A 12955-nucleotide genomic window follows, 5' to 3' on the forward strand; every position below is an offset into this window, starting at 1 on the left:
GGGAACAATTTATGTCTAAAAGTCATCTTGAAATTTTCAACATATTTTTTATTTTTCAAAACAAAAGCTCTAAACGTTGGTGGTGGGGGGGGTGAACCTAGTTTTGTGGGAAATGAGTCAGACGGCCATAAAATGTGTTTTTCTGAGCCGAGGGGATTATTTTACATCTTGTGGCACAAAGGCACGGAGAGGAAGCCCTCTGCCTGGTCCCTGGTGGGGCTCGCTGCTCTGCGGGACTGGGCCTCAGTGTCTCCCTCCCTTGCTGAGCTGGGGGGCTTGCTTCTCACCTCCCGGGGTCTCTCCTCTAACCCTCCCTGACCTCACATCCCATTCTTTTAGGCGACAGTGAGTTTGGGAAGGGTGGTGGCCTCATGGTGGGGCCTAGTCCCGCTTCACCCTTTACCGTCTGGGAATCTGGGTAAAGTGCAGTGGGCCCTGCAGAGCCTCCTCCTCCTCCTCCGACAGACAGGCTGGTGGTGGGACCACTTCCCAGAGCAACTGACAGCATGAAACGAGACATGCGAGAGTGCACCTGCCGGCCACTGGTGCTCCGCAAACGAGTTTCCTTCCCCACCCTCGAGGTGCGTCCTTGAGTACAGGTGAGTGAGGGCAGAAAAGGAAGGTGGACAGGGGTCCTCTCCTGCCCTCCCCTGCAGTCAGCATCCCTCCCCCAGCTCCATGCTCAGGGAACAGGAAGCTGAGGCTCCACCCCAGGGACTGGAGCCTCAGAAGGGCTGGGGTCAGGGAATTTCAGGTGCCCAGGGGGACAGGAGCTCATGGCTTCAGAGGCCTCAGATTACAGTTCCCAATCCCTGCCCTCCCCCAAGGCAGGTGTCGGGTGGAAGCCACAGGGAGGGGCTCTGCCTGGAACCCCTCTGAAGTGTCTGGTGCCCGTCTGCCTCTCTTGGGGCTGCTGTCATTGCCACGTGTCTCCCCCGAAGCCGTGCCTCCATGGGCTAGAGTGACAGGCCTCATGAACAGCCTGGGGCCCAAGAGGGCCCATGTTGCCTGAGGGGAGGGATCCCTGGTAGTCCGAGGCAGGGTGGAAGTTGGAAACAAGTCTAGGGCCCAAACCACGTTGGCGACTTCCACAAACCCACCATCCTCCTTCCCCAGGGTCGTGAACTCACTCTTTCTTTTGAAGCAGTGGTAAAGGAGCCATCCTGAGTCACCCTCACTCTCCGTGGGCTCCATTTCTTCCTGGCACAAGAGGCAGATGCAGCAGACACCAATCGTCTTGCCTGCCTCAGCATCCATATCTCTCATCCAGGCAACACGGGGATTTTCCTTGGAGAACCTCCCTCCCCCCACCCTTATTCCATGCAGTTTGGGTGGGGCTGACCCCCCCAAACTCTGTGTGTGTCGGCGGGTAAGGACCTGACTCTGGATTGGCCAGTCAGCATCTTCCCTCCTCCTGGATACAGTGGCTGGTTCAATGACGAGCCTGTGGTCCAACAGAATCCAATTCTGGGACTTTGGTGGAATTGTTCAGAAATTGAAGCTCTATTCTGGGTAGCTGGGTATCTACTTGAAGGCCTGGAGTGACTAGGAACCCACAACAGGAGACTGAAGCCAGCACAAAGGATGGCAAAACCAAACAGAATAAGTGAGAACTCCAAATGACATGTCTGGGCTGCTCGATCCAGCTGCACCTGAAGACACATCCTGTTGTGTTTTGTTTTCCTCATTGCACTCGGCTCTATGCCTGAGTCCCCAGCACAGAGGCAGGATTTTGTGCCAACGTCACACACCCCTTTCTTCTTAGGTCACTCAAGATGGGATTTTGTGAGCATTTGTAAGCCGGTTACCAGAGCTAAAATAAGTGTGGGGAGAGGGGCCCAGTCAGGGCAACCAGCACACAACTGGGCTCGCCAACCACGGAAGCCTGTGTAGGTGGGTGAGCATGGGAGTCAGGGGCAACCCACATTGCATGAGACCTCCCCTCGGGTGAATTTGGGAGCAGACCTCATAGGAAGTAGCTCACGATTTTCCGATGATTCAATCTAGAAGAAGAACCAGCAGGACTTTCTTTTGCCTTCAGTTTTCTGTCTGTCCAGTGGACACCTTGACACGTCCAGGGCACCAAGAGTTGTGGACAATTGGTTCATTTTGTCAGATATCGGCATTTCTAACACTGGAATGTAAGGTCCCTGAGGGCAGAACTTCAGCCAGTGTGACTCACTGCTGTGTCCCTGGATCTGAGAGCACCTGGCACTAAGTAAATATTTGGTGAATGAAGGAAAAGGCTTGATCCTGTCACTCCCTTGCTCAAAACCCTCCAAGGGCTTCCCATTGCAATTAAAATATATAAAATCTATGTTTCCTGCTCTGCCCTATAAGTAGAGTGACTGTGTCACTTATTGAACAAGCAGGGACACTTTATGGGTCAAAGGGGATGCTATAAACAATTAGACCAGAACATCAGGAGCAAACTGGAACTGTCCCAGGCAAACTGGGATGCGTGCCTGGCTCACCTCCATGTCCCCCGGGGAGCTGGTCTCTGGCTCACCTCCCTGGGCCTCACCTCTCCCTCTCCAGCCTCATTTTCTGCCCCTCATTATCCGGCCATGCTGCCCTTCCACTGGAACCTCGTGCTGTCTGTTACTCTACCTGGAGAAATCCTTTGAGTGGCTGGGTCTTTCTTGTCACCTGGGTCTCCAATGAACATTGCCTCCTCAAAGAGCCCTTCACTGACTGCCCATCCCCACCCAGGCAACCTGTGCCATGAGGTCGTGTTTCATGTTCTTCATTGCACTGGGCTCTTTGCCTGAGCCCCCAGCCCAGAGGCAGGTGGGAGTGAGCACCGAACTTTGGAATGCAATTTCCAAGCATCTGTCAACTGCTGAGTAGGTGCTTGTGTTCCCAGCGCACATCTCCAAAGGGAAAGTGAACTGAAGTCAACTTCAGTCCAGGAGATGGGGTGAGCAGGGAAGGCAAAGGGAAGGAGAGAAGGTAGGGAGCATGTGTCAGGCGAGCTCAGCCAGAGCTCTTCCCAGAGCTCTGCACAGCATCAGGCCCAGCGAGTCCACCCCAGAAACCAGATGTGCTTCGACCTCAGTCTCCGGATGTTTCTTTTAAGAAGTGTTTGGAACCTAAATTTGAATGCGGATTGTAAAGCAACTGCTGTCCCCACACCCTCACCCCCCAGCTGGAATTCCCAAAAGACACACAGGGGTTGTGAAGCCAGACAGAAGACACCAGATATGTGTATAATTTTCCTAATTTCCTCTGTCCTCACCGATACTGGGGCTCCATAAAACTGTCACAGTCATGTTTGTCATTTGGTTCTGGCTTGCTGTGCACACACGCAGGTATCTGTTTACAGAGTGCAGCCAGCAGCGGGGCCTTCATGGGGGCTCTGACACCACCCAGTTGGCTGACATGAGGCACTGGACCCTCCTCCAGGATTCCCAGGCAGATGTGCTTCTCCGGATTCTTTAAAGCAAAAACACCTGAATGTTGGTGATCACTCAGGGTCCTGGGAGAAAACCAAACTCATCCCTGATGGTTCCAGGAAGATGTTAACAAAGGAGGTGTGACCATGGTTAAGGGAATCCAGAAGGGATGTTGAGGCCCTCAGAAACTGGCCAGGGCAACAATTGTCACCACCTGCAAGGCTGAAGGGATGAGGGGATGAATTAGTGACACTGGAGCCACAGAGGGCAGAGGGCAGAGGATGGACCACCTGACAAGGGGTGTAGTCTTGTGGGGGGTGGGGAGCTGCAGATGGGGCACTGAAGCTGGGAGAGCGCAGGGAAGAAACACCCACCGCCTCTCTTCTTCCTCCCTCTGATCTCCTTCTGGTGCCTCCCATTGGTAAAACCCCACAGGAAGCCAGAGGCATGGGTGGCCCTCAATGGGGCCCACACAGGCCAGACTCCTGGGGTGACAGCAGGATGTAGAGGGGATCTGAGGGCAGATGAAGAGAACCAGTGTGACTGGGTAAGGCTTTCTGGGGCAGTTCTATGGTGAGTCTTAGTGAAAGCCCTTCTTATCCTACCCCTTAAGTCTGTCTTGAACCCATCCACCTCTGTGCCACAGAGCTCCTTCCTTACTTGTCTCACTAAGGCCCCCTTTGCCTGCCACAATCCATCTTCCACACAACAGACTGAGCTTCTTAATAAGCAAATATGATCTCAATGCTCTCCACAGCTCCTGTTTCTCTTGGGGTATTGACTAAAGTCTGAACCCCTGTGTGTGACAGTCTGTATAGTCTGACCCAGTTGACCCTCCAGCCTCACCTCTTGTCCTCCACTTCCACTCTCCCTGCTCTGTGCACTATGGCCACATGGGAAATTTTTTAGTACCTAGAATGTCATGTTCCTTCCCACTTCTGAGTTTTGTATACGATGTTAACTCTGCCTGGATTCTCTCATTCCAACCCCAACTACTTATCAATCCCACTGGTCCTTCAGATCTCAGCTTAGAAATCACATTCATAGGAAGGACTTCCCTGAGTCCACAAAGCAAGTGAGATAGACACTCTCACCACCTCTGAATTTCTTTACTTGACAATATGCATCACAACTGTAATTAACTAATCAATTGTGTAACTCTCTGTTTATTGTCTGTCTCCCCAGAGAGACTGTGAGCTCCAAAAGAGTTTGCTCTGTCTGTTTGGTTTACTGCTGTGCCCTCACACAGTGTCTGGCACATAGTAGGCACTCCAAAAATATTTCTTGAATGAATAAAGAGAGGACCTCCAGTTTCCAGTATTGGCAGGCTAGATTATTTGGACCCATTCTGTCACTGAAAACAACTAAAAATGCTGGGTAGAATTTTTAACATATATTAAAAGCAATGAAGGGAATTGCCCAGCCAAAACTGAGGGGAAAAAAATCCAGACAGGTAAACAAGAGGAGAAGCCACTTCTTTCCTGAGACATTTTCTGATCCCAACAAATTTGAATTTTATTTTGATAGCCTCATGGAAAGAGAGAGACAGAAATCAAACCACAGGGCTCTCACAAGGTAGGGCGTATTATAGGACACCCATCCCACATGGATGTGAAACTTCAAAGAGTTACACCCTCAGGATAAGGGTGAACCAGAAGTAAATCAGCCCTCACATAATCTTGTAACCTAAGTCCTCATCTCCTGGATGGGATAGGGAGCCTCAAGCTTTAAAGGTCGGTTAAGGTGGTCCTGGACTAGCAGTATTCCCAGATATTCCTAGCAAATGAAAATGTTCTCCAGGGGAAGGACCTTTTGTCCTGAATCCCCAACTTTTCTTATAAACAATTTTTCAAAAACAAAGACCAGCACATAGTCAAAGATAATCAGACACACAAAAAATAAGACACTACAGTTGAAAACAAGAAGAATCAACATAAAACAGAAATAAGCCCTCAAAGACTTTGAATTATTGACTATAAAATAACTGTCCACATGATGATCAAAGGAATAAAATATGTTTAAAAATAACTGCAAGAATGGGAATCTATAAAAAGTGAAATAGCAGATCTGAATGAAGAGAATCAAGTAGAATCTCTAGAAATGAAAACTACAATAACCAAAATCAAGAACTCAATGGCCAGGCTTAACAGCAGATTAAACATACCTGAGAAGAGAATCGGCAAACTAGAAAAGAGGTCAGAGGAAGTTATAAAAAAAGTAGCCCATAAAAACAAGAAGATAACACAGAAGAGAAAACATGAGATAAAGAGGAAGAGAAAATTAACAAATGTAATATTGTCCTTGAAGGAGAGGAGAGAGGAAATGTAGCAGAGACAGCATTTTAAGGATTAATGGGTAAAAATTTTCTGGAACTGATAAATGCATGAAGGGAAGCACTGAACCATGTAATGGTTAGTTGTGCTTTGGTGACAATCTATCCAACTCCATTTTTCAAACACCCAGAGCTCAAAAACTACTAATGGGAGATTCTGGACACAGTTTGCCCTTGGCCAAAGGCCATGATGTTGTACAATACCAACTAAAATCTAGCAAAGGACAGACACATGAAAAACAAGATCAGGGAGTGAAAAAACAACTCTTCCCTGTCTCCTGCCTCTGCAGATAACTCCTGCCTTCATAGGAACTATTTGGGCAGCTCTGAGATGACCACAGCTGCATCTTCCTGTCCCTTCTCCCCTTCCATGGGCCTTGCTAACCACTCACTAGGAGATAGCAGAACAACATTCCCTAGTATCCCTCGACAGTGAATTGGGGGCCCAAAGGCATGGATGTGTGAGGTGAGGAAGACCTCTCTCTCACCCTGATTCATTAATAATGGTGACATTCGCCTCCTAGACACTGTTCCCCTTCTGTCCTCTGACCTCTGTCCCCTGCTCTGTGTCTGGGCTTCAGTCTGAGCCTAAGCAGTGCTTGATGGAAACTCACTGACTGGCTGACTGATATGGACTGGTCCCGGCTGGGGTAGGGGCATCTGGAAGAGGAGGTGATGCTAAAATGTCCCTTTGTGATAGCCAAAGAAGGCCTGATGATGCCATCACCACCTTATGGTCATCCAACCCCAGCCCCAACATGGGCCAAGGAGCACTAATGTCCCTAATTGCCCAACCCAGCAGCATCGCCCAGTGCCTGGCTGGCAAGGGTCTAGAAGATCGAGGAGCTGGGCTCCAGAAGCAGGCAGGGAATTCCCTTGCCCTGGGTCCTGCAGCCCTCTAGTTCCCAACCCTGAGCTCTCTCGGATGGGTGAGTGATCTGGCTGGCAGATGGAGAGTTTGTTTCTGACTCATTCTCCCCTCTGGCCTGGTCCTTGTCCTCCTCACTGTGACTCGTCCTGGATCGGGTTCTTGTGGTTGTTCTGTTCTGGAGGGACACCATTCATCATCTTGCCGCTGAGAATCCCGGCACACCTCTCGGACATGCTCAAACAGAGAGGCTGCCAAACCTGTGCCTGGTCACACAGCAGGTGTGTGTTGAGCCAGAACACACACGCTCTCACGCCCCCAGTGGGTGGGAATGCATGCCCAGCCCTTGTGTAACTGCTGTCAGGGCCTGGGTGCTGTGAGCAGCTCCGCAGTGGAGACTCATGGAGGCCCTGGTTCCACCCTGGCCCTCAGGCATGTGCCAGATTCCCCCAGCCCCAGCAGCAGGTCCCTCCAGGCCACTGTGCTGTGGGTGATACCAGTCCCAATGGCCTGTCTCATGGCGAGAGCAGAAAGGGGTGGCCAACTTGTGGTTGATTTTCCAGCCCATGATGAGTGAAGATGGGCTTCACTCATCCCACCCCCCAAATCTGGCTCTACAGTCTCGGACATGCCATTTCAATTTTGAAATTCTCAAAGATGTTCCAAACAACATGCCATTGATTTAATTTTAAAAATTAAAAACCAAAGTAGATTGAGTTGAAGAATGTGGAGTGGAGGCGGGGCGGGGGGAGTGTCATGGAATAAAGCCAATAATGACAGTGTTAGGAAAACATGAGTGTTCCACTCTCCGGGGTGGATTTGGGGGTGGAGAGGGTTAAACTCCTGCACTGGACGTGGAGTCTAGGAGCCCAGGTACTGGTCCTGCCTCTGTCCCTGTCCCAGCCCTGGTCTTATCACTGATCCTGGTGGGACAGGGCCCCTGATGGTCGGTAGCTCTGTGACTGGGCACCTGGCCAGGGCACCTCTCAGGATGACAGGCTCCCTGGCTAGCAGCAGCTGGGCTTCTAATGAGCCTGTGCAGCCCAGGGAGGTAGAGGACCCCGGCGCGGGCTGCTCTCCTTTCTATTGTGGCTTGCACATGCCCCAGGCAGCGCTGTCCCACATAATTACATAAACTTTGCGTCGCTCAAGATGCTCATCTTGCCTCTGACACATTTCAGGCTCAGAGCCATTGTCCCCACCTTCCCTGAGCTCAGGGGCCTGGTCCATGACTCACATGCCTCTACCTCTCCCAGATGAGATTGCTCCTCAAACAGTGGAGGTTGGGCCCTGGTGAACTTGGGCTTGCTCGTGGGGGGACCCTTTGCTCCTCCTGGGTCTGAATGCTCCTCCAGCTCAAGCCTCAGAATCAGCCCCCAGTTCGGACGCATGTGGCATGCTCAGGCACCTGAGCTGACACCCACACGGCACCACTCTCCCCAGTTGTCCTGGGAGTCGCCCACAGCCTGGGCCCATCCTCTCTCTTTTCTGCTGCCCTGCACCTAGCCCAGCTGACGCAGGTGTGCAGAAGCTGATGATTTAAGGCTTCCTGCCCCCACTTGATACCTGCTGCCCTCCCTTGACTTGGCAAGTGGACTCCAACTGCTTCCTGTGCTTGAGCACTGACATGAAGATATCCAAGAGCTGTGCCCTCCTTCCTTGCCTGAGGAGTTTGCTCATTAACTTGAATTACTCTCACAGTGGCATTCCTGGCAGAGAAGAGAAGAACAGGGTAGGTTTCCAGAGCTCTCTCCTGTTGGTGGCCACAGATATGGAGAAACTTGGCCACGGCCTCCCCCTATCTGCCTTTGTGCCCCTCCTCCAGAACCCCAGGACCCTAGGAGTGTCCCTAGTTCTCTGAGGCCCTGCCTAGTTAGCTCTCCCATGGGAGAGGGCAGCCCCCCTCCTCACTTCCTGGGCCCGAGCTGGGTTGCAAATGGGAACCAGCTGTTCAGCCAAGTGCAGGGGGGAACTGAGGCAGACAAGGGAGCAGGAGGTGTCCCCCAAGCCCCCAACACACGCCGCATATGCCTCCTGCTCCCCTCCCACCATCCAGGGGAAGGCAGGGCCACTCCACTTGCTGAGGCCACAGCTTTCCAAATAGATAGAAGTTCATGGGGAGTCCCGTGGGGTCAAGTGCTGTCTCAGGATTTGGGGAGGCTGCCACCCACTGAGAATGATTGTCTTCACTGACCAGGAGTCATCACTCAGGATTCTGCATTTATGTGAAGAACCTTTTATTGCAGCAAGCACACGGGCCCCCGTGCCTGTTGCAGAGAGCAGTGCGGGGTTTCACCACTGTGTTTAGCCTTCAAGGTTTAGCCTTCAAGGTCACTGGCAAGGGGACTCTGCACCCAGGAGGAGTTCATTAAGTGCTTTCTAAACAAATAAAAGGCATCATTTGGGGTGAGAAAATGTCCAAGCAATGTCAGTTTGCTTCAACTTCTTGGTTACCGGGTATAAGAATTTTCCTAAATTATTCAGATGACTGTCTCCTTCCACTGGAGTTTTTCAGGAACCAAAATGAGCCCTACCCCTCCCACTCTGCCTTTTGCCCCAACACATGGTTAGCTTGTTAGTTCACTTGGGCCAAGTGTCTCACAAGCTGTGGCTGTTTACCTTTCACAACTCCATGACGTGGTACAAGTTTTGCATACATTTTGCATAAAAGGAAACTGAAGCTCAGAGAAATTAAGACACTTGGTGAGGGCCACCCAGTCAGCAAGAGGCCAATTCAGGATTCAGTTCAATGCCAGGGCTGCGGGGCTCGCCTCCAGTGCGAGGGATGGGAGGAAAGGGAAACTTCTACTTGTCCCCTGGGAACAAATTGCTTTTCTCCAGAATCCCACTCAGCATGCACCTGGAGTGTGTGCCATGTCAGGGCATCTGGGCTGGATTCCTGTGCTCGATACAAGACCAAAGGCCTACTATGTGTCAGGGCTCCGCAGGGAGCAGCAACACCTTCGGCTCCACACTCGCAGGTACTGGCTCTAGGCAAGTGGCACTTGCAATGCTGAATTCAACAGATATTTAAGCATTGCAGACATCACTGCCTTCAAATGGTTCTCGAATAAATCCTTTGTCCGGTGGACTCTTGGGTCAGGGCCAATTAAACTGCTGCCAGGTAGGGCTTATTCCCTATAAATCAGTGCGAACGTGGTCACACGAATTTTAAATATCAGATTAAAATCAAATTAGTGGGAAAATTTGGAACAAATTGCCTTCAAGTACAGTGAATGAGTCTATTTTTAAAATGTTGCCGCACCAGGCAAAATAGTGAAGCAAACACATTTCCTAACAGCGAGTAGACACTGTGCTAGGAGTGATTTGTCATGCTTAGTCACTGTAATTGCTCTAGCAAAACTCAGGAATCAAATAAAACGTGTTTGCAAATCGTAAATCACTCAAGGAGCCTCCTTCAGACGGGTCCTAACCTGATGTTGAAGGTCATGGTGGCTCCCTCTGGAGCAGGCACCCCATACTTGACACCCCGTCACCCCCTTGCCCCTGTTCTATGCACAAGGGCTACACTGCCACATCCAGCTGAGATCATTGCCCAACACATGCACAGGAAAGGCTGCCATAAATCAGCCGCATTTCCTCATCAGCAAGAAGGCATGGCGTTCCTGGGGGGCACTGGGGAGAGCGCTCTGGTTGGCTATAGGGAGGTGGGGGGCTCTCTGAGAACTCCACGGCTGGGGCAGGGAAGGGACAGTGACTTCTCTGGGAGGAGAGAGTTTATTTCTGGTGAAAGGTTGAGCTGCCGCTTGCCAAGGAGCAGAAATAACTTCAGAGGGCTTGGGCCAGGCTGGGATTGTTCCCTCACATCCCACCAGGTCGCTGGGTGACGTGCCCTGGCTCTCTAGGCCATCACATTTGGCCACTCAATAATGACATTGCCAGTCATGCTAGAGTGGGGATAAGAGGGGAGACATGAAGGCCTGAAATAACTTTTGAAGCAGAAATGCGGTGATTCTGGCTGCCCCCATGCCCATGCAATGCCTGCACTTCCAGGCATACTGCACTGCTCTCCCCTCCCCGTCTCCTCTTCCAGAAATCCCACCTCTTCCCTGTATAGTCTCTCCATACAACATGACCCTCTTATGGGGCCTGACTAGACCTCTGATTCTGGTGATAAAATAATTACATGAAGGCACTGAGGATCAACTAGGGCTGAATGGATTACCTTTCTTAGGATTCTTGCATTTTAAAAGTAACTTTGTAGAAGCAACCACTCATCTAGAGCGGGCTACCATGGTGGAGCCTTATTTCCAACGTCTGTGTGTTGCGGCTGACAATGGTGGGCCCTGGTCCCTCAAGCCCCTGCTTGGTGAACCTCAAGCCAACCCAACGTTGCTGGAATGGAAAGTAGAGGTGGAGATGTTTTGTAAAGAGTGAGAGAGATGAATTGGAGCAAGATCCTGGCATTCAAACACTTGTGCTGAAGATCTGCTGTGGGCCAGACACTGGACGTCTGTTGGGGCCAAATTCAGCAGAAGGCCAAGAAAGGCAGGAAGGACCCCAGGACGGCCCACTGGACTTGGCTCTAGGAGTTAGTGGTGACCTTGGGGAGAACAGTTTCCAGGGAGGATGAGACTAGGAGGAGGAGGAGACAGGAAGACGAAGGTCAGAAAATGGCTTTCTGGGTATGTAAGAATCACAAAGGATATTTCTTAAACAACTAGTTCCCGTCCCAACTTGCTAGCTGTGAGAAAACTGCATCTTTAAGTCCCCCTCAGGTGGGCCTCCAGACTGTGGTGTGGGACTACTTTAGAAGAGTCTAGCGTCTTGGCTCTGCCTAGAAAAAGGAACAGCAGAGGATTCTTTTCCTGTGGTTTTCCTCCAGCCCCTTCCCACCCCTCAAGGCAGCCGGGTAATGTGGACCCCTGTGCTCTGCTCCCCCAATAATCATGCTGGCTTCCAAGAGCCCAGCTGGTCTTGCCCAAAGACCATGCCACTTTGTTTTCTAAGGGGAGTCCCAGGGGTTCAGGTCCCATTGGGGTCCCCCAGCCCCATCTCCTGCTATCATTGAGCACAGGCAGTGGACTGGGGCACAGCACATGAAGAGAAAGGGCGTCTTAGGAAGCCATCCACCCAGGGAGGCCTGTTCCTAGTGGGTGGAGCCAGAAGGCTAGAAAAATAATAAATAAAAATAAAGTGAAGGGAAGCAAAGCTCTTGGGTGCCAGAACAGGGCTGGCCGAGGCTGCGGCTGCCTGAATAATGGGTTCCACATTTGTCTGGCTCTGTCTGCAGCCACCAGGATCCAGGCTGCACAGTGGCCTTTGCAAAGGCCAGAGGGGATGGCCCGGCTAAGGCCAGATCTAGCATACCCTTGTGATGGTCCCAGCCCTGGCTGGCCACATGGCTGAAATGTTGCGACGAGCTCTCGCTCCAGCACCCAGACCACCCCCCCAGCCCCACCACCGCCTGAGGCTCCTGGGTTCCTGCCGGCCTGCACAGATTGTTTGTGTTATTAATGCCGTTTTCCCAGAGATTCCATCTGGCTTTTTAATTGCTCTGGGATGGGGCTAGGATGCTTTGATAGTGAATCGGTATCTTTCCTATGTCTCGGCTTACGTCAAATGCTCCGTCCGCAGAGAGGGGTATGGGGGAGGGGTAGATTGGGGGATGTTGAGAGAGAAGGGATAGCTAGAGTCTTGGACAGAATCAAGAAAGATCTTTCAAAGGTGCTGGTGGTTTAGTTTTATTTAAAGAAGAGAACAGAAGAAGAGAAGCCAGTCTTCCCCACCCTACCAGCACAAGGAAGAAACAGCTTGGATTATCAATACCATCCAGGCAAGGATTCTGCCCCATGTCTACAGAAGGCCTGGGGATGCCCTGGGAGGAGAGGCCTCTTGGCTGAGTGAAGTCAGGGTTTCTGCTTTCCCTTGACCTTCACCATGATTGGCCCCCCACTCCTCTCCTTGCTGCCCCCTCCCCTCCTGTGAAATCAGCAGCTCCTGGAGGAGACCTGGCAGGTTCCTGCCTGGGAAAGAGGGGGCGGGATTTCTGGGAGGGGCAGGCACTCCTCATCAGTCCCAGTGGCTCATCGCAGGTGTCAGAGCCAAACCCCATGTTCACAGATTCCCAGGAGATCCAGGAGATAAGGGTGACATCCGTGACAGCACTAAACCATCAGGTCGCATCTGGTGGCAAAGGAACCACCTCCCTCCTCCCTCTGCCCTTGCTCCTTCCTTGATGACTGGCTCCCCTAATCAGTGCTGTCAGGGGACTCAGGGCTCAGGAGTGGCCCAGTGATGGGGGTGAGGTCCCTGTGGTCAGGCACTACCTGTTGTGGAGAGAGCAGTGTAAGGTGGAAGCATCCAGGCATCTTGGGACTGGGTCCAGGTGGGGCTGCC

The sequence above is a fragment of the Cynocephalus volans genome, chromosome 10 (assembly GCF_027409185.1).
Source record: "Cynocephalus volans isolate mCynVol1 chromosome 10, mCynVol1.pri, whole genome shotgun sequence".
NCBI lineage: Eukaryota > Metazoa > Chordata > Mammalia > Dermoptera > Cynocephalidae > Cynocephalus > Cynocephalus volans.